Source organism: Pseudopipra pipra, chromosome W (genome assembly GCF_036250125.1).
Source record: "Pseudopipra pipra isolate bDixPip1 chromosome W, bDixPip1.hap1, whole genome shotgun sequence".
Taxonomy (NCBI): Eukaryota; Metazoa; Chordata; class Aves; order Passeriformes; family Pipridae; genus Pseudopipra; species Pseudopipra pipra.
Genome location: NC_087580.1, coordinates 31084340 through 31103081, shown reverse-complemented (window position 1 = coordinate 31103081; position 18742 = coordinate 31084340). Strand labels below are relative to the sequence as shown.

General features: G+C 48.2%; 1 protein-coding gene and 2 pseudogenes across 1 annotated transcript in view; 1 reads left to right on the top strand and 2 right to left on the bottom strand.

The window, feature by feature from the left end:
- LOC135404570 (zinc finger protein 11-like) overlaps positions 1-3153 on the top strand; it is a 108234-nt pseudogene extending 105081 nt beyond the window's left edge.
- LOC135405272 (zinc finger protein 501-like) overlaps positions 1-18742 on the bottom strand; it is an 895895-nt gene that overhangs the window by 407362 nt on the left and 469791 nt on the right. The window lies entirely within an intron of this gene.
- LOC135404569 (ribosomal oxygenase 2-like) lies at positions 8860-17661 on the bottom strand (annotated as a pseudogene).

Sequence of the window (18742 nt, the reverse complement as noted above, 5' to 3'; positions counted from 1 at the left end):
GATGGAGGAGGAGGCTGCGAGGAAGAGGAAGATGCCTTGGGCCCCCCAGGCAGGTGAGGAGGCAGTCAGTGTCCCTTTGGGTGGGTGTTGTGCTGGCTCTGTCAGCCGAGCATGGCCCCGGCTGCAGGACAACCCCGCTGGCGCCGCCGTCCTGCCGGGGCCGGAGTTGGGGGGATGTCCTTGGCCTTCCCTGTGGGCCGGAGGCAAATCCCCTGCCTGTCCTTCTTGCTTCCTGCCCCAGGCCCCGAGCTGAGGACGGAGAGCCCGGAGGACAAATCCCCCCGTGAGACCCTGGTGGGAGAGGCCGTTTTGAAGGGCTCCCCGGCGCAGGAAGGCAGCGGGGAGGAAAAGGGCCGGAGATCCCCCCACAGGAGGGGCTCCAAAGCCATCCCAGGGTGCTCTGAGGAGGAAAGAGCCAGCCTGAGGAGGAGCTCTGACCTGGTGATCCCTGATCAGCCTCCCAGCAGGGAGAAGCCCTTCAGGTGCTTGGAATGTGGGAAGAGCTTCAGGGACAGCTTCAACCTGCTCAGACACCAGCACATCCACACTGGGGAACGTCCCTACACTTGTGGGGAATGTGGGAAGAGCTTCAGTGACAGCTCCAGCCTCCGCATCCACTGGTACATCCACACTGGAGAACGGCCCTTCAAGTGCTTGAAATGTGGGAAGAGGTTTAATACCAGCTCAAGTCTCCTCAGGCATGAGCAGACACACACGGATGAGAGGCCCTTCCGCTGCACCGACTGCGGGAAGGGATTCAAGCGGAACTTCAACCTTGTCACCCACCGGCGCATCCACAGTGGGGTGAGGCCCTACAAGTGTGGCAAGAGCTTTAGCCGAAGCTTTCACCTGATCCACCACAAGCACATCCACACTGGAGAACAGTTTGGGAAAGCGGTGGGAGAGGGGAGCTAGGCGGAGGAGGGAGAGTGGGAGTGGATGTGCAGTGGGGGTGCCTTGTTGTCCCCATGACTTGATCCTTGGAGAGTGGTGGAGGCTGGAGAGAGGGGGGAGCTGTGAGAGCCTGGAGAGGGGGGAGCTCAGGCCCCCTGTGCCGAGCCAGCAGTTGGGGCCGTGCTGTTGGTGCCAAATTGCTCCTGGTCAGGCTGAACCCAGAGCCCACCCACGTGTCAGGAGGCCCGATCCGCTCCCTGCTCTTGTTGTCCTGGGGAAGTTTCTGTTGTTCCCCCGCTGTGGGGCTGTTTGGTTGCCTTGGGCACAGCCGGCCCTTGTGTGGGTCCCACCCACAGTGGGGGTTGGTGTTGCTGGGTCAGGCCCCGCCGGCTCCATTGTCAGCCCGGTGCCAGCGGGGGGGACACAGCGGGTTTGGGGCCCCCCGGGAGTGCCGGGGGTGGGTGTGGAGCCCGGGAGCTGCTGAGTGTGGAGGGCAGAGCAGGGTGATGGCGGAGCCTGAAATCAGGGGCATGGAGAAGGGGAAGTCTGAACAGTGGGGGCCCCTGGGATCCCCAGGACAATGAAGTGGAGAACCTGGAGAACGGGAATGTCTGGGAACGGGGCACCCCAAAGGTGAGAGTCACAGGAGAAGGGACCCTTGGGACCCCCAAATCTCCCAGCATCCCTAAGTGGGACCCCTCAGCATCCCAGAGAGAGGAGACCCTCCAAACCCCAAAGCGGAGAGACCAGAGAGGGGGAATTTCTGGGCGAATTTTTTGGGCTGAATCTCAACTTTTTAGAGTATTTTTCAGCTGAATCTTAACTTTTTGCAGTTTGGGGGAGTTCATCTTACTATTTCTGAAAAGTTTTTTGCCTGAATGTCTGTGGTTTGGGTTTTTCTGGGCTCAGTCTTAGTGTTTGGGAGGTTTTTATGGTCACAGGATGCCCGGTGAGTTCTAGAGATGGACTTGGGCAGGAGGAACCCCCAAGCCAACACGCTCAGCCCTTGTTTTCCCCCCATCAGGATTTGTCCTTCCCAAAGCTTGGGCGGATGGAGGAGGAGGCTGCGAGGAAGAGGAAGATGCCTTGGGCCCCCCAGGCAGGTGAGGAGGCAGTCAGTGTCCCTTTGGGCGGGTGTTGTGCTGGCTCTGTCAGCCGAGCATGGCCCCGGCTGCAGGACAACCCCGCTGGCGCCGCCGTCCTGCCGGGGCCGGAGTTGGGGGGATGTCTTTGGCCTTCCCTGTGGGCCAGAGGCAAATCCCCTCCCTGTCCTTCTTGCTTCCTGCCCCAGGCCCCGAGCTGAGGATGGAGAGCCCGGAGGACAAATCCCCCCGTGAGACCCTGGTGGGAGAGGCCGTTTTGAAGGGCTCCCCGGCGCAGGAAGGCAGCGGGGAGGAAAAGGGCCGGAGATCCCCCCGCAGGAGGGGCTCCAAAGCCATCCCAGGGTGCTCTGAGGAGGAAAGACCCAGCCTGTGCTGGGAAGGCAGCTCTGAGCTGGTGGTCCCTGAGCAGCCTCCCAGCAGGGAGAAGCCCTTCAGGTGCTTGGAATGTGGGAAGAGCTTCAGGAAGAGCTCCCACCTCCTCAGCCACCAGCACATCCACACTGGAGAATGTCCATACACCTGTGGGGAATGTGGGAAGAGCTTCAGTGACAGCTCCACCCTGATCCGACACCAGCACATCCACACTGGGGAACGGCCCTACACATGTGGGGAATGTGGGAAGAGTTTCAGGGTCAGCTCTGACCTGATCAAACACCAGCGCATCCACACTGGAGAACGGCCCTACAAGTGCTTGGAATGTGGGAAGAGGTTTCAGACCAGCTCACATCTCCTCCAGCACCAGCGGACACACACGGATGAGAGGCCCTTCCGCTGCACCGACTGCGGGAAGGGCTTCAAGCGGAACTCCAACCTCGTCAGGCACCGGCGCATCCACACTGGGGAACAACCCTACAAGTGCTTAGAATGTGGGAAGAGGTTTCAGACCAGCTCCAATCTCCTCCTGCATGAGCGGACACACACAGATGAGAGGCCCTTCCGCTGCTCTGACTGCGGGAAAGGCTTTAAGCAGAACTCCCACCTTGTCACCCACCGGCGCATCCACACCGGGGAGAGGCCCTACAAGTGTGGGGAGTGTGGGAAGAGCTTTCCCAAGAGCTCTAACTTGACCAGACACCAACGGACCCACCAGTAACGGAAGCCCTGTGACTGCCCCGACTGCAGGAAGAGCTTCAGCTGCTGCTTCCACCCTGAATGAAACCCTGATGGTGAGGCAACCCCTGGAGTGCAGTGACTGTCAGTCCAACCCTTTTACCAGAAAGGACCAGTCCCCTTTCCCAGGGGCAGGTTATTCCAACAGAAGTCTTCTGGGAGGGTTTGTGGAGATTCTTGCCTTGGCTGGGGACCCCCCAAGGTCAGTTCTGGAGGTTGAGAGCAGAGATCTCCCCATGAGCGTTGGTCTGGGGGAGTTCATCCATCTCTAAGAATTATTGCTTTTGTGCCAGCTTTAGTAGAATTGCTTCAACAATTGCTTTAGTGTAGAGCACTCTCCTGTCTTATCCTGTACTCCTGGTAGCCTTAGTGTTTGTACTGTGCAGTAAATAATTCTGATGAAGATCTTTTGTCTGATCATTTGTAACCCTAAATAATTCCTTTCTATCAATAGATTTGATTTGCCATCATTAAAACCTGGGAGACCAAAGTGATTGAGTCACACCTCTGTAATTCCTCTAAATTGAAGCTGTTGGCATAATCCAAGGCTGAGATTGGATCCAGCAGCCCCCAGCACCCCACAGGAAGTTGGGAGCTCAGGGGGGCCACCCCCCTTTCCCAATCCCCCGGTTTCCAAAGATCCCCATGGGACTGTCGGACCTGCCAGACTATCCCCCCTATTCCAGCCTTCTCCCTGTTCCTCCCACTATCCCATTGTCCCTTCAATCCCCAGTTTCCCCCCTGAACAGTTTAGGGGTCCAAATCACCACGGTTTGTCCCCTCTCCTGTGGGCACTGAAGGAGAAAATGAGGCTGCACACACACAGTTCCATTCCAGGACTTGTCCCCCCATCTTTCCGGTGTCCCCCTTTCATTGGGGTTCCTTTGGAAACAGCACCTGGGCTTTGTCTTTTAGTCCACTGGAATTCCCAGCATGGCCCCAAAGCAGTGCCCTGATCCCACACATTCCCCTCCCCTCATGTGCTGGCTGTGTTCAGCCACCAGAGAAAAACACAGGCTGCCATGCAGAGCGTTCCAAGTGGTTTCCACTTTGGCAAACAGCACTCTCTTGATGGAAAACACCAACCAAGGCCAAAACTCTCCTTTTGGATCCTGATTAACTGAATGCAGCTGCTGCTGCCTTCACTTGTTCCCACAGAAATTCTCAGGGTTCCTTTGCTTCCAGGAGACCCCACATGTCCCATTGGCCCCTGGATTCCATGAGCTTCCCCAGTCTCCAAAGGTTCCTTTAGTTCCATGAGGCCCTGCAGTCCCCAAATGCCCTTTGGATTCTCGGACATTTCCCATTGTCCCAGGGTCCCTTGTGCTTCAGAAGCAGCTGCAGTGGGACAGTGGCCCCTTGGCTCTGTGAGCTCTGCAGTGTTCCAGGAATCCTTGGGTTCCAGGAGAGCCTGCAGTTTCACAAGGAGCACTTGAATGCAGGAGGTTCTGCAGGGTCCCAATGGCCCCTGGATTCTGGGAGGTTCAGAAATATCTCCAGGCTCCCTTGGTTCCAGGAGGACACACATGTCAGCAGGAACCCTTGGTTCCAGGAGGTTTGACAGTGTCCCAGAATTCCTTTGATTTCATGAGGCCCTGGATTGTCCCAATGGCCTCCTGATTCCATCAGCCCCCTCAATGTCACAATGGTCCCTTGGTTCCATGAGTTTCTGCAGCGTCCCAGGGTTCCTTTTGTTCCATGGGGAGCTGCAGTGTCACAATGGGCCCTGAATTCCAGGAGTTTTCCCAGGGTGACAGTGCTGCCTTGATTCCATGAGATTCCATAGTGTCCCCGGGCTCCTTTGGCTCCAGAAGGCCCTGCAGTGTCACAATGGTCCTTTGTTCCATGAGGTTCCACCATGTCCTTGCTGGAACATGCGTGGCTGTGATGCTGCCCCACCTGCAGAGCTGCCTCCAGCTCTGGGCTCCAGCCCAGGAAGGACGTGGACCTGTTGGAGCGAGTCCAGAGGGGAGCAGCAAGAGGATCAGAGGGATGGAGCAGCTCTGCTGTGAGGAAAGGCTGAGAGAATTGGGATTGTTCAGCCTGGAGAAGAGAAGGCTTTGGGGTGACCTAATTGTGGCCTTCCAGTGCCTGAAGGGAGCCAACCAGAAAGATGGAGAGACTTTGGACAAGGGCCTGGAGTGACAGGACAAGGGGCAGTGGCTTCACACGGATAGAGGGAAGGGTTGGAGGAGACAGTAGGAAGAAATTCTTGACTCTGAGGGTGCTGAGATGCTCTTTAAGACCCCTCCCAACCCAAAGCATCCTGGCTCTGGTGGGTGAGGTGGTGGTCAGAGCTGTCTGGGGCACAGGGACACAAAATGAGGGAGTTTTCCCTTGTGGGGGAAGGAAGGAGGGGCCAGAAGAACTGACCCCTTGGACACCTGGCAGGCAGGCTTTGGCATTCCCAGGAGAATGATGGATGGAATCCCTTGGGAGTCATTCCTGAAGGACGAAAGAGTCCAGGAAGGCTGAATGTGCTCTAAAAAGGAAATCTTCAAGCTCTAGGAGCTGTACCCATGTGCCCTAAGACAAGCAGGGGGGCAAAAAGCACAACTTGCTTTAACAGGGAACTCAGACTGGAACTCAGGGCAAAAAAGGCAGTGTCTCACCTCTGAAGGAGGGGCAGGAAACTTGGGAGAAGACAAGGATGTGGTGAGGTCATGTAGAAGGAAAATTAGAAAGGCCAAAGACAAACTGGAACTGAATTTGGCCACTGCACTTATAGACAGCAGAGTATGTGTCTCTAAATCCCTGGGCTGCACAAGGAGGGTACAGGAGAGTCTCCGTCCTCTGCTGGATGCAGAGGGCAGCACAGTGTCAGGGGAGGAAGAAAAGGCTGAGAGACTTAATGTTCTATTTTCCTCAGTCTTTAACACCCAAAGCAGTTGTCCTCAGGATCCCCAGCTCCCAGGGCTGAGAGTTGGTGATGGGGAGCTGAGTGAAGCCCCCACAATGCAGGAGGAAATGGTCAGTGACCTGCTCTGCCAATGAGACCCCCCCAAGTGCCTGGGCCCACATGGGATGCAGCCAAGAGTCCTGAGGGAGCTGGAGAAAGAGCTGGCCAAGCCACTCTCACTCATTCCCCAGCAGTGCTGCAGAACTGAAGAAATCCCAGCTGACTGGCAACAAGCACATGGGATGGCCATCCCCAGGAAGGGCCAAAAGGAGGATCTGGGCAACTCCTGGCCTGTCCCATTGACCTCAGGACCGGGGAAGTCCATGCAGCAGATCCTCCTCAGTGCCATCCCATGGCAGGGGCAGGTGTAAGGGGGGTACTTTTGAATTAGATGATCAGTGTAGCATAGAGGCGTGAGAAAGGAATCATATTAGGATGTGAAACCAGCCAGAGTATGGTACAATGTAACTTCATGGCACAAGCGAATTGTAAGGTCCATTGTGCTTTTTAGCAAGTCAGCTTGATATCCCCTATTATCAGAGCTGAGTTCTTCCTTGGTTTTGCTACATATTGCAAGATAGATACATCTACCCTTGAAACACAGTGGTAGAGGTCATACATAGGGGTAATAAAGATGATGATGGGAGGAAGATTCTGTGGGCAGGGGTCGCTGGCCCCTTGCCCTACAGCAGGGCACGCACAGACTGTTGCTATCAGGTGATGAACAGGCGGGGTTTGGCTGCCACTCAGGCATCACCTTATACTGGGTACTGGCCCTACGTGGTGTAATGTAGAGCTGATAAAATGGGGTGTCAGGACTGCTGGGGTGAGCGATCCTCATCCTGCCATGGAGACTGTGTTGTTCCACCGGGACGCCCGCTAAGCACGGGCACCGACCAGCTGCTGCAGATCCTGGCAGCCCTGGCCTGTCTGTGTGGGTAAGCACAGTTTATTGATAGGAAGCAACTGAGAGAACAAACTTTTTAATATCCTTTTAGTGTTCCTTTAATTCCCCTTTTATGTTTATGGTATTTTTCCTTTAGTTTCCCTTTTTACTAACCAATATCGTGTTATCCATAATATTGTGTTAAGATCCTTTTTTGGTATCCCTTTTCACTAGTTAATACTGTATTAAATGCTGTTCGTAGTATTTGTTTTAATGCCACCCAATAAGGTAGTTATTTTGTATCCTTTTTAGTTTTTAATTCCTCTTGCTAAGTTTATTACTATTATTATTATTCTCACTGTAATAAAAGATATTTTGTGTGTTTGAATATTTCTGGCACTTGTCTTCATTCCGGACATGTATCCAAAAGAACTGTTACACACACACAGCTTCTACTGAGAAGCTTCTGTCCTGTCAGGGCAGTCAAGCTGAACAAACGTGTTTTCTTGCTGCTGAACTTTACAAATGAAAAAAAACAAGTTACTGTTCCATGCCCAAGGTTCTGGATCCTGCCCCATGTATAACTTTAGCAGCTCTCCAGATGGAAGGGGATACCACAGCATTGGTGTTACTAGGAGTGACTTTGTGCATCCCCAGACATGGAGCTGTAGCTCACTAGACAGTGAGCAGCTTACCTGTTTTTCCCCAGGCCCAGCTTCCTAAAACTGAGGAAAGAAAAGCAAGTATTTGTTTAGACAGCACCACAAACCAGAGGCTGGATGGATAAAAAAGTAATTTAATAAGCCTCGCTCTCAGGAGATGCTTAATAGACAGAAACACTCCTTTAGAGGAGCAGCTAATTCACAGAAGCATCAAAGAACTTCAATCAGACATTCACTCCACAGGGACAAGGCAAGGTTTTCCTTCTCTTCATCTGAGGTGAGGTTAAGCTCTTTAACATGAACAGTGCTGCTACTCCAAATCTGCTTCAGTGCTTCCAAGTATGACAAAGGAAAGCGCAGCCCCTGAGTCTGCTGGGGAAGAAGAAACAGCAAAAAAATCCTTCAGCTGAGAGCAGTGTCCTTATTGCACAGCAGTGTGTGAGGCTGTGGGTAGGGAGCAGCAGGAATGTGCTCCCTTCCCACATGGCACTGGTGTCACTGAGAGCATTCTCCAGAAGACTCGGTTTTATCCAGGCCTGTTTTATCTTCGTAGGGAAAATGCTGAACTCTATTCCGTGTTCTAGCACGCTTTTTGAGGTGGGGATGTTTACAGCATGTGGTTTTCTCCTGTGGTCTACACATGGAAGAATTAAATAGCCTTAAACTTACACTCTTGCCTAGCCCTACCCATTATTTCTGGAAGCTCACAGAAGTTTATTTCTAGCTGCCACACGCAGTCTTTGGATATAGTTTGACACAACCACAGAGGAGCTCCATTCCCAGGCCTGGAGTCTTCAAGGGCAAGAAGGAATATTCTGGGATCTGCACATGTTGTTCAGGTGCCAGTGTACAACCTCAGCTCTGGAGGACCAGTGAGATTGACTTCCAAAGAAAAATAAGTGCCAGGCAAAAAGCCTTGCTGTAATTACCGACACAAGGACAGACTGTGCCCTGTTTTGCCATTCGAGTGTTTTGGATCACAGAGCTAAGACACAGCATCTCACTGCCAAAAAAGCAGAAATAAAGGTTCCAAAGCTCAAAGGAATCCATGCTTAGGAAGGATTTTAATAATAATGGCCAGTCTTGAAGGATTTATGACCCAGCAAAAGCACACTGTACCTGCGAGCAGGAACAGAGACAACCTGAAAAGTCCATTTCAGAACAAGGTAGGTCTTTACTCACAGTGCTGACCCACCCTACCCTAAAATGAACACCCCTGCAGTGTGTTCCATTGGATACAGAATCTAACCTGGGGTTAGCATGGCAGTGATCCCTAGGGAATATCTGCTGGCCTATCCAGTAGCCTCAGTAGAGGATGTGCTAAGGACACACCCGTAAGAGCTGGTTTTAGTTGCTCCAGTAGCTTTGCTCACTGGGCCATAAGGCATGCACCAGAAATCCTGTTCACATCTCCAGTGTTTAATTAAGCATGAGATCACATTACTCAGTTCCACTGTTAAACTGCCTCTGTGGTGCAGCCTCAGCTCATCTGGGCACTGCAGGGTTGGGCAGAAAGGCTCTGGGTGCTGAGGATCACGGCAGAACCCAGGCCCTGCTGCCATTTTGGGCAAGCTCATCTCATGCAGCAAAACCCACCATGGAAAGATAATTTTTGGTGTGTCTGCAGGAACAAACCTGGGCCGTGCCATCCTCACTGGCAGTGTCATCTGTCCCCATCATGGGAGTGTCTCTCCTGTTCCTTAAGGAATGATACACATAAACCATCTCCCTGCGAATTTCATCCTAAAAGACAGCAGGGAGGAAACAGTTACCTGTGATCCACAGCCTCAGACTCATCTCACTGCACTTGCCAATGCTCCTTAATTCTGGAGTCACTCTTACAACAAAGCATGCAAGTCACCCTCCCAAAGGAATTTTCCAACAGCCACCTCCGACAGCAATAAGGGACTCTCCAAAACACCTCTGAAAATTTATTTACAATCATCTTCTGCCTTAAAACTGCCCCTGCTAGAGTCCCAGGAGTGATGCTGTACAGAAAACAGGCCATTTAAGGGAAAGTAGTAATGAACAGGTGTGCCTCAACACATTTCCAGTCTGATACTGATCTGCTTCTTAAAAATCACATGCCCATCATCAGTCCTTGGTCAGAGCTGTGCAAAGCAATTCAGAGCTCTTCTGGGCAGGTTGCATGTGGAATTTGTGGACACAGGTCTTCCATGTGTCCTGTCATCCTGGGTTGATCTGTGTGACATCAGAAGGCAAGGTGGCCCAAAAATTGGGGGGAAAGAGTCTCCAAAACCTACACAGTCTCAATATGGAAAGTTATGGTGTGTTTTTCTTGGGAAACATTCAATTCATCCAAACAAACCCCAAACTGTACAAGATAATCTTTGCTGTGTGTCCCGCCCCCTTTTTTTTTTTTAAAAGTGAGATAAAAAGCACTTCTACAATTTCATACTAAAAAACCTTCATGGATAAGAAGTAGCATTACCAAAACAAAGACACTTAACGAGCCACCTGTGTAAACAATGAAAGACAGTTAAGATGATATCACCACCTAACTGAGCACCAATAATGAGCCTAATTTCTGTAATATTCATGAACCTATTATAGAGTGTATATTAAGCTGTTGTCAATCTACAATAAAGGAAGTTCCTGGATTCTCACATTGAGGTGTCTAGAGCTTTCCGTCGCGACAGCCAACCTCAGAAGAGTCATCCTGAAGACTTCAAAAGAAGTGGCTGGGCTGCTAGACAAGGCAGTGCCGTTGCACTGAGCCTTCAGAGCAGATCAAGTGCTGAAGTTCCACCAGGGTGCACCATTATTCCCTCAGTCCCACCTACCTACCATCAGCAATTGCCTCGGGATGCTCGTCCGCAGCGCCACGTCATCTTTTGCTGTGTCAAACACCAGGCCAGGAATTGCATCCAGTAAGAAATCTCCCCAAGAGCTGATGGACAGGAAGAAACAAACAAAAAAAAAGTTCCTGAAATAGCTGCACTGAAATAAAACAGACATCACAACTGGTGTCATGGGCTGGAAACCCCGAGAATTCCAAATCTGCTTAGTACCTTTGGCCCTCCCGTTACTGCTCTGTAGCCTCAGGCAAAGGCTCATGCACATGTGTGTCCTCACCACCCTCAGGCCAGTGGCACTTCTACAGAGGGAAGGAACTGGCTTGAGAAGGGTCCAGTTTCTTCTGCTTCCAGGTGCTTGCCATTTACCAGTGACTGCAGCTTAAGTGATTGATGAATTCCTCCTGGGGTCTTTATCATCCAGCCACAGGCACATACAGCCCCACTGCACACAGTGAAGTGGGTGGGGTTGGTTTTGTCACTTCATGTGCTTTTGAGACATTTCTATTGAAGGAGGAAACGTACCCAGGGTTATCAAATCCAACAGGGCATCAGTTTTCAGCTTGACTAGAAACTTAATTACGACCCCAAAACCAAGATGCCTGCAGGGATTTTAATGACACCTGACAGGCAGTTTGTAGGTGTCTTGTTTGCATTAAATCCCCATTCTTAGCCTACATACTTAACCAAAAACATTGGCTTTGATCCCTGTGCTTCTGTTCCCCACTTGGAACAATAAACCAGAGGAGGAGAGGGAGGATCCTACTCCTGCCTGCACCTTCTGTGCCCAGCTTGAGTCGACCTGGGCAGGAAGAGGCTCACGCCAAAGTGCTGCCCTGTCCATGGGTGACCTTCTTCCCTCCCACATCCTGAGGCTGATTTAATGGACAAACATCCAGGGCTGCCAGCAGAACTCCCACCCACCCAGGGCAGGCAGCAGGGCAGGGCCTGTCCTCCAACATACACTTCACCCTCTGCTCTTGTTCTCCCTCAGCACTCCTGGCTGTCAGCTCTGATCTCTAGACACTACTTTAGCTTAGGAAAAAGAAAAAGTGCCACTTTTTGTACTCTCAATATTTTTTTATCATCTCCACTCAAGTGTTCCACTGTCTGCTACACAGTGGGAGGGAAGAACTCTGGCCACTGAAAGGAATTAGACATCTACTCCTCACTACTTCCCTTCTTTTGCCCCCAGAGTCTCCATCTGCCAGCAACTGTCTTCAGCTACTCACTGCTTTTCCAAACTGCCCTGCTTATCCCACATGTGCACACTTCTCTCCTGCTGGGATCTGGCCCAGACAAACCTGAAAATACCTGGAAGTGCCACCTCCACCAGCACTTCCTCCACAGCTGCTTTCAAGGATTTCTCTTCAATTTGCCAAGGAAATGCTTCCAGATCATACTTCCATCTACAAGTCAGAACACCAGCCTGCACCAGGACTCCTGCTTGTTTTCCCTGCACTTGCTGACAGGAGGTGCAGAGGCAGGATGTCAGCACTTCATTACCAACAGCCTTAACGGGGCATGACTCCACTTTTTAACCTTGGAAGAAGAGCAGCTTTTCCTTTTCCTCTCCTGTTTTTTGGGGTTAGTTTTTTTTTACCTTCTGAATAAAAGAACACATGTGTAAATTGAAATAATCTGAACCCAACTTTTAAGAAGACTGACACCTTTGAGCAGCTTCCTCTTAACCCTCTCTCCATGTTGCAGGAGTGGCCAGATGAAGAGTTACCAGCCCATCCTGGCTTCCAGAATGGCACAGCTGGTGGTCAGAGATTCATCTCACAGTTATCTAGAATATGCCCAAACTTGTTCTGCCCTTCCTAATTCCTAACTCAGACCAATGGCTCCAAACCCAGCATCTGGGAGGCTGATTAGGTTGGCAAGAACATTTCCCTGTGTGACAACAGTGTGGGCACACAAGGACTGGGAGTGTGTCATAAGAAATCTGACTTGCATACGTGGGGTAGGAGATAAAAAAAAAACACAGATAAGCAGAAAATGTTTGCAAGGAAGAATTGGCAGCAAATCTGTCAGAAGATTAGTGCAGGTGACTATCAAATACAGGAGAAAACGTGATGAAAGGAGTAACTCATGACTCTTTATCTGAGCTATGAAATGAACAGTAACTTCAGCCACTGATGAGAGATTTTTTTAAATACAGAAGTGAGTTTGCAGTTGCAGCATTTTCCACATTAAAGCCTACAGCTGGTAAATAATAAAATAAGCAATTAAAAAGCAATCAAGCTTGCTGCATGAAAACCTCTCAAACAGGCTGCTTCAAACAACAACAGTCTTCTTGCTCCCCTCCTTCCCCCAAGCCTCAAAACTTCACCACATCTCAGGTCTGTACTACTCACACACATCACTTGGCAGAGGAAAGCCACACAAAACAAGAGATAAAGAATAATGACTTGTTTTGGTAGGTACTGATGGTCACGTGTGTGGAATGGGAGGTCCCAAGAGGAGTGTCAGCTTGGTGGATGGTCCCTCTTGGGAAGTACAGTAAGTCACCTGGCTGCAAGAAAATTGATATATTTAGGGCACCAGGTCAAACCTTACTGCAGTCAGAGAAAATACTCTCTGAGCAGACAGTCTGACAATACATATCCTTTAGAATCACAAAATGGAGCAGTCCTGCAATGTACACTTTAATAACATAAAGAACACTAAGCCAGAAGTTCAGAACCTTAAACTTTCCAACCTGCTGTCAATATTTGCTGAAAACGTGAAACAAGCTTTTTAACATCACAGAACACACAGACTCCCACTGAGCTGCAGGAAGAGGACAAAGAAGCAGCTGAGATGGACCTGCTGGCAACACAGTGGGCTGGCAGAGGAGCAGTGAAATGGGGATTTGGTCAGATCACATCAAAAGAAAAGGCTAGTATTCCACGAGAAAAGCCAAATACTCTATAAAAATGGTAATCTGTTACAATACTGTTGTCTGAGATTTTCAGTTAAAGCACTTAAAAAACAGGTACGACCTTCCTCCTCCTCCTCCCTATCTTTCTTCTCACCTATGTAAATTAAAATTCCACACTGAAAAAAAAACTAGATAAGGAAAGTCAAGGCAAGAAAGGTGTAAAGCACATAAAATTGCCTCCAAGAAGGAAATAAAAGTTTACTTATGGCTTGTCCTGTAAACACCTATAGAGTTGGACAGCACAGTCAAAGAAAACTGCCTTCCTTACCAGAGTGGGGACTACACCAACCAAGAGTATTCTGAATTCTCTTCATTTGAAAGATGGAGAAAGGAAATATTCTAGAAAGATGTTTAGGGAGGAAATAGAGTCAAACAACAGCATCCCTCTCAGAGGCAGCCACAAAGAGACAACCAAACTTTGACACCGGCCACCCAGAAGAAATGGGTCACAGGAAGTGAACAACAGCAAACAGAAGAAAAATCAATTAAAAACTTGGATAACTTTTAAGCCCATCATTATTCCATAAAAATGAAAGGCACTGAAGTCTGGTCCAAAATATTCCAGAAATGAAAAAGGGAACTGTAATTTACTAGACTTTGCATCACCCAGTACACGATGACGATTGAATATTCCCCTCTGTCAAACAACACAGCTCATGATGTCAGCATCCCATCCAATGGGTCACACTATTCCTAAAACACCTACACCATCCAACATGTCACACTATTCCTCAAACACCTACACCCAAATGCAGCTCTGCACACTGAGAAGAGCAGAGAGAGGCTCCATAACAGGCCAAAAGGCAGAGAAACTCCTGAGGATTCCAACATGGAGCAGCACCACCAGCTGGACAAGCAACACTTCAAAAGCAGGTCAAACAGAACAGGACAAGCACCAGATTCCCTGCTGACACTCAGTAATCTTCATGAAATGTTCCTTTTATTCCAAAAATCAACCACCAACCAAACACTTGAATTTCAGGTTTGGAAAAAGGAAGAGCAATTAATACAGCAAGTTTATGTGGGGTTTGGTTCATGCTTTTCTTTATCAGCCAAGGATAAATATTTAAATCTCATTCACCAGAACAGTGACAATGTTCAGTGCAGCAGTAAGTCTCAGTGCACAGAAGGATTAGCCTGAGGGATTACAGGCAGCATGTAAAAGCATAAAAATGTTTTAGAACCATACACAAACCCAGTGTTTTTCCTGCACACAACTCCACAAACATGACCTAGGAGTCAGGGTGCCCAACCTGGAGAGTACTAGTCAATTTACAGAAATAACTGGGTTTTTTGGCCCATTATTTAAATACTAGAAGCAAAGGATACCTTTAAAAAAGGATACAGACAACTATCACCCAAATTTCTCGTGCTCGCAGTGTGCAAACCCTCCCCTCAGTTTCACAGCCACAATCACTGCCTTCAAGAAATGGACCACTTTTAACTTTTCTGGCAATCACAGCCCAGACCACCTAAGGCAATGAAATTCTCATACCTTTAATATGAACTCACGTGTGGGATTCCCAATCCTATCTTCTGATTCCACATCATATTCCCCAGCTAAAGGCACCCTTGGTTTATAGAGCCACCAGTGTTTCTCGCCCTCCAGCTGAAGGATAAACACCTGCAAAAGACCATAAATCCAAATCCATAAGGAAGGAATTCCTTTCACATTAATTTTTAGATAGCTACAATTCAGAGAAATTTAAATTTGAACTAATTTTTTTTGTCTCTATTTAGAGACAACAGACAGAGGAGTTGTGAAGTGGGATCTGTTTTATCCTAAGGCAGGCATTTGGAAATCCCTGTTTCTCTCCAGTCACTTCAGTAAGTGCTAGAGAACTAACCCAAAAGGAACATCTGCCACACAAATATCCAAAATTTCAGGTGAAAGAGGCTTATCCCCAACAGAGCATCAGAAACCTCTATAGGGTGCCCAATGGGGGTAGATGGCATGAGTTAGAAATGCTGGATGTGAGGCTGCTGAATAAGAAGCATAAGGAAAAGGAAACTCCAGGTGTATTGAATGGAAATGAAAATATTAAAAAGCAAAATATACATATAAGGATTGGATTTTTTGATTTGGTTTAAGTGGGATAGTCCAATTTTTTCTTTATAACGCAGTGTATATTTGTATGTTTCTTTTAGAAGCTGATTTAAAATGCATTTGGACCACAGGAATTCATCATATCAGAAACTTCTTAAAAACAGCAGGACCAACAAGCACAACCAGTCTGCTGTTACAGTCCAGCTGAAGAAAGAGCAAGTACTTAGTAAAGGAAAAAGGACTTGTAAATTCTTGGGGCCTGAATGAAGTGAAAATGAAAAAACAGGTGCTAGAAAGCTTCTGCAGCTGTGAAAACAAACTTCTCTTTTTATCTAAGGGAAATACCAGGTCTGGAAAACCCAGTTTACATGATATTATGATTAGATATTACTATTAGTAAATTTTCAGCAAAAAATATGTAAGAAAAATGACTACAAGGAAACACAAATAAAAAAAAAAACATTTTCCTATAATGTTTAGTGGGGGGGAGGGTTAGAAGCACACACACAACAGCAAACACTGCCATCAGCAAAAGCCCATGCACAGTTTCACAGGCAAGGTTGTGCTGTCCTACCTCAACATCATCATAGTGAGAAGGAAGGCCCTGGGATCCCTGGGGAGTGATGTAAACATTGGACCCCACCAGAGACCCAAAGTAGCACTCCAGCTTCTCCTGAATCTTCCACAGCTCCTCCTGTAAAAAAAAAAAAGATGCTGTTACTTGCTGAAGAGCTCAGCCAAGCCCAGCCCACATCCTCCCCATGGCTTGGGAAGAATGATCACATCAGGGACACAGAGGCTGGGAAGGAAGGTGCTCTGGACCAGTGTTTCTCCTGAAGGAGAGCACTGGAGATGCAAAGGGGATCTGCCATGAGAGTCATTGCTAAGCCAAAAAGTCTGGTGCCCCAACCTGGGTTTGTTCTCTTCCCTGTGCCATCTTTAGGCTGCACAACCAGACAGACAAGGCTGAACAGAGGAAAATAATCCCACAAACAGCAAAACACCATAAGACAAGAAGCACATGCAGGACCTGCATTCTCTCACCAGAGAGAACATACAAAGGTTAGAGACCTTTCACCAGTTACTCCAATCATTTGGGAATATTCAAAACCAAACTTGACTCATCCACACCCCACATGTGACAGACAAGGCACCGAAGGGAAACAGCAGAACGTGCCAAGTACCAGATCCACACAAGTGCAGCTTGGCCATTAAAGCTGACATCAGCCAGGAACACTATACCTGGGACTCAGCTTGTATTTGGGATCTTATTTGGGTCCACCTCACAATTCAATTGTGTTGACACCTTCAAGACTACCTGAATCAAAGCACCTCCAAGAATCCAAGTCCTTTACACAACTGTGCAGCACCACTGTCTCGTTCTCAAACTCAAGGACTGAGAACACTCAGCTAAAATGGGCTGGTACCTTTCCATGGTGCAATTCACTGGCAAGAACACTGGAAATATTTCACATGGTTTCACACCTTACCCTCCATTAAAGGGAAGTGGCTCAAAAGCCACAAAGTTTGCACAAGGAAACAGTGGGGCAGAAGGGATAATTTAAGCACAGATGCCTAATCATCAATTTTGTGCATTTGGTTTTTTTTCCAAACTTTTATGTGACAGAGCAAAATTTTAAAAAGAATATATTATTATACATATTATAGCATGAATCAGATTTTGTTCTTACTGCAGAGCAGTGAAACATGATGGACAGTGCAAAAGTATAAACTGTGTTTTAATACAGCTCATGTAAAGATTTCAGCAGGTCATCAATGTCAACCACTTCCCCTGGGGACAGAGATGAAGCCATGTCTAGTGCAACTCAAGCAAAACACACCACATTATTAAGCCAGCATCAATTATATCCAGTGAAACAATCCCACCTTAAATCTCTGAGGCTGATGAAACTGTATTCTTGCCTTTTTCTGGTCAGAATCCTTCTTCAGCTGCATGTAATTCACTTTGCCTTCTTTATTTAAAACCTTCTTCTTTCCATTCACACACTGCAGATATTCACATCTCGCCCATAGTGCAGGCCCTGGCTGCACAGCTCCTTCAAGTCTGACAGCTGGAACAGGGACAGGCAGTAAGCAGCCACCTGGGGATCATTGCTCTGGACGAGCAGTGGCTTTTGCTCCCAGTACTCCTTGAAAAACACCTCTTCTTTGATGGGGGAGATCAAGCTCCCGAAGAGGCTGTCTGGGTTCTCAAAACTCAGGACTGAGGGAGAACAAGCTGCTTCCAGCTTTGCTTGTTTACACTGTGCCTGTGTTTCTTTTCCCATTTCAGCATGCTTCCCTCCTTTCTTGGGCATGGTTCCTGTTCAAGAGGAGAGAGGACCAAAACAATCAACCAGCAACACAACCTCAAGAGCTCACGGGCCCAGAGCAACAACTCTTACCCTACCCAGTGGGATATCAGAGTATCCCGGGAACAGCTCTGGTTTCAGAGCCTCACTATTTGCTCCAAAGCATCAACAGTTTACAGAAGACAGGGAACATTGTTAGGCCTTCCTGTTGATGCTCTGTAATTACTACATTTACAAGTTTAAAACTTGTAAAATTGACCAGTTTAAGAACTAAAAGGCCAAGATTCTGCTTTCAGTCCTGTCGAGCTGTCAAACTTTGTTTATGTAGAACAAAAAGAATTCTTTCATACAAGCACAGACATTTCATTTTAAAGCTGGAAGTCATTTACTTGGTTTTTCCCAGGCAGATAGTATGATTGTGTACCATTATGCAAAAATAAAGAAGTTGATCTACAAATGGTTTGGCTGCCAAATTCTCAGGAAAGTTAAGGGGGAAATCAAGTAACAGTAGGTAACTGTGCAAGTCTGGAAAGCCAACACCTGAGAAGTTTGAACGTGCTGATGCCATAATTTCTAAGTAAAAATGTCAGCTCTACTCCCTACACCCATTTGATAGGAAATGCTATCAATTTGTTGAGATACTTTTATTTACACAGATCCTGTATTTTGAAACTTAAACTCCAGTTCTGGTATTTACATGCAGCACTAAGTTCTTCTGTGCAGCAGGACACCCTTGCTGGCCCACTAACTCCTGGGCAGTGTTTCATCAGCAGCTCCTGCACAGCCTGTCCCTCAACAGTAACCGAGGGTCACCTCAGCCCTGCAGGAGGGAATTCACATCACCTCCTTCCTGAGAGAATGAACATTCCCAACTGCAGCACGAGGCAAGGGAATGCGTAAAAAATTAAAGACTGAAAATCAGTCCCTGACTGACAGCAAGATCTGAAGATGCTGCTGAAGGCACCAAGATCTAAAGCTGACATCCCCAAATGACAGCAACACAAATGCAACCAAGCCTGGATTAATAGTTTTGAATTCCAGACCTAAATCCATTGTACCAACCTCTCAGCTCATTCACACTGATTTA